Below are 3,577 nucleotides of genomic sequence, written 5' to 3' on the forward strand. Positions count from 1 at the left end.
ATCACAGGAGACTCAAAGGAAGAGCCTAACCAGGCCTTGAGCAGGGAGTGAACCGCCGCCGGCGACGGTGGTGGCGAGGGTAGCAAGATCTTGATCCAGACCCTCGCGCGCGGTTCCGCCGGCGTAGCGGAGGCAAGAGGACGACATACCGTGGAGGCGAAGAAAGTGAGGCAGTACTGCAGTAAAGCATCTCCAGGGAGCCGCAAAGGTGGCCCTTCGTTGTCGAGCGGTCGCCGGCGAAGCATGACCGGGGTTGAGGCAGAGAGGAAGCCCGTGGGCAGCCTGACCGCACGGCGAAGGTCGTCGGCCGACACGAGAGAGAGTAGGGCCTCATCTCTCGGGGGAGGCACACAGACCGAAGAGCGCGCCGTGCGCGCGACGCCGCGTGCGTCAGGCGGAACCGCATTGCCGTCGTCGGGGAGGGGCGTGGGTGGGGGCATTGAGCCTACAGACGGTGGCCGCCTAGCCTATCGCGGGAGCGAGCTCAGTCTAGCTCCTCGTTGTCATCTCTCTCAGTGCATCCTGTCTCACAGTTCGGCGATGTCACAACGCCGATAAGAAAGTTGAAACAACATTAAATATGGGTAGACAAAATCACACTGGTCAACTTTGAGGAATATTCCTCAAAACAGCATATACTCATTAGTACCATAAAAACGAAGAAGATGCAGTCTCAGACTATTAGCTAATCAGAAAGAGAAGTTATCTATAATAAGTTTAAGCTTGTTTCACGCCATATCAAACACAATAAATATGCTCATATTATAAATCCTAGCATCAGAAGTAATCATGAGAACTCAGATTAAGATTATATGTACATCAATCTAGGCTGAAAATATGAAATGACTCAACTTTTTAAAAATGCTGGTGCTAATGGACTTGCCAGTCATAGCAGGACTTTCCTCCAAGTGATAAAATGAACAATTGTTTCATAAATTTTAAACCAAGTCATCGTTATGGATTTACGAATTTTAAAACCAGCAGGGATAACAAAATTGAACGACATAAATGTATCTAGCATTAAGCTTCCAACTATATGTTTTTTTTTTGCGGGAAGATCCAAATATATGTATTAAGCTATATGCATTTGACACTCTAGTTTTTCATGTAGTTGTCTTCAACTTCCAACTGTTATGTATCTCATCTTGAGGAAAAATTTGCACTGCAGCTATAAACTAGCACTACCATATAAATTTCTTGCATATGTGAATAGGCAGGCAACAATTTGTCCAGTTCAATAGTTCTTCCCAGACTACATGAACCAAGAACATCGCAATTGGTCTTGGGCTTATATAATTGCACCGTGGAGTCTGACTCTGACATGTAGAGGAAACCCAGCTCACCGATATTTGCCCTTATAACCTTGAAGTGATCATTAGGCACATGGGGAACCCTTGTAACAGCCAGGCTCTGCGTCTCAAAATTAAATTCAACGATGCTTGTTGAACAAGTGGTAAGAATCCAGTAAATGGAATCACCAACCAGCACTGCAGGCTCCCTAGAAATGGTTCTGAAAGATAAAATCCGAAATAACGCGATGCTGGACCCAGAAGGAATTGGGGCTGCGACGGGGTTACCCCATTCGCCGGTCTCCGACGAGTAAACGCAGGCGACCGCTGCTTCTCCATGTTGTATGTCGTCGCAGCGTGTTGCCACACAGACCACCTGGAAGTGCTGATCTCGGTCCTCTTCGGATCGAGCCCCGCGGGGACGGCGACGCGGTGCTGGTCGCCGGTGACGGGGTCCCACACGACGAACTGGCGCCGCGTCCAGTCGGAGAGCAGTACAAGGCCATGGCGGGCGGCAGTCGAGTAGCATGAAGCCCTTGCCGTGCTTGAACTGCAAGGAGAAACGCCCGGGCGGGACACGATTGGGGCCCTCCAAAGCAGGTAGGAAGGAGATGCCGTCAAGCTGTTCGACGAAGCAGCCGAGGAGGGGAGGGCTGCGGCGGTGGTGGATGCGGAAGCGGCGGAGGAAGCTGGGGTCGGAGACAATCTCAAGCAATCGGTAGTGAGCAGGCCGTGTAAGTGAGAAATGTGGTGGGGGGCCCAGAACTGGGCTGGACACTGAAGTCACGAGTGCTATACTTTTTAGAGACCAGTAACCGGAGAAGATGTGGAGGGCCCAGAATCTAATTATTTCGAGCCCAGTAGCCAACCACCTCTGAATGCAACAAGAAAAGAAAAAACCTAGTTGGGTGGCTTGGAACACTATGATCCAACCGAAGCATCTGGGAGGCCTAGGCTTCCGTGATATGGAAATCTTTAACCTAGCGCTACTGGATAGTCTTGATGGAAGAATCCTCATTAAGTGCTCAAGTACTAAAGGCAGTTTATTTCCCACAATGCAATCTTTTGGAGGCAGAGTTGGGATCACGCCCATCACAAATTTGGCGAGCAATTTTAGATGGGAGAGATATCTTAGCTCAAGGCCTAGTTCGAAGGATTGGGTGTGGGGACACTACATACATATGGAGGAATAATTGGATCCCTCGGGATAGTTTCAAGAGGCCATTAGTGTCCTTAGTTCCTAATCCGCTAGAAAAGGTGGCAGAACTGCTAGACAACACTTCGGCACATTGGAAGGAGGGGCTGGTCCGCACAGTTTTTACTCTTTTTGACGCCGAAGAGATCCTTAAAATACCAGTTTGCACTAGGAGGTTGCCGGACTTCTAGGCATGGCATGAAGAAAACAGAGGGGTATTTACTGTTCGCTCGGCTTATCGGATGATCTTGAGAACGAGGACGAGCAGGGAGAGCTGGTGGCACGGCAGCAAGGGCTCGTCCACAGGGCAGGAGGATAAGGTATGGAGCGCTTTGTGGCACATCCAGGTTCCTTCCAAACTTCGCATGTTTCTTTGGCGTCTCGCCAGACATTCTATTCCCAGTGGGGAGGTTTTGCATCATCGTCCTATGGCTGACACGGACTCCTGTCCGCTGTGTGGAGCGAGGGATACATGGAGGCATGCGCTCCTGACCTGTGCGCTGTCTAGGAGTGTTTGGGCCTTGGCACCCGAGGATTTGGTCGAGAAGCTCATTGAACACCAGCAGGAGAGTGCCAAAGATTGGCTATTTGCCTTGCATGAGAACCTGGACGGGAAAGAATTCATCCGAGTGGTGGTGACGGCTTGGGCAATATGGGGAGCCAGAAGAAAGGCTACTCACGAGGGTATATTCAAGTCTCCGCAAGCAACTGATGCATTCATACGGAGCTTTATTTCAGAGTTGGATTTCATAAACAGTAGAAGCCAAAACCAGAGTGGACAGCGACCGGTCCAATCATCCTCTTGGCAGCCACCGGTACTGGGAAGTACAAAAATTAATGTTGACGGAGCAGTTTCGGGGAGGGGGAGGCACGGAACAGCAGCAACAATTTGTAGGGATCAGAATGGTGTCTTTCTGGGAGCATCGGTGATGGTATTCAATCACATTACCGACCCCCCCCCCCCACACACACACACACACTTGAAGCATTGTCTCTAAGGGAAGCTTTGGCACTTGTTGATGATCTTTATATTCGGCGCGCCTATATTGCCTCGGATTGCAAGATGGTAATCGATGACATAAAGCGTGACAAC

This window comes from Triticum aestivum, chromosome 6B, assembly GCF_018294505.1.
Source record: "Triticum aestivum cultivar Chinese Spring chromosome 6B, IWGSC CS RefSeq v2.1, whole genome shotgun sequence".
Taxonomy (NCBI): domain Eukaryota; kingdom Viridiplantae; phylum Streptophyta; class Magnoliopsida; order Poales; family Poaceae; genus Triticum; species Triticum aestivum.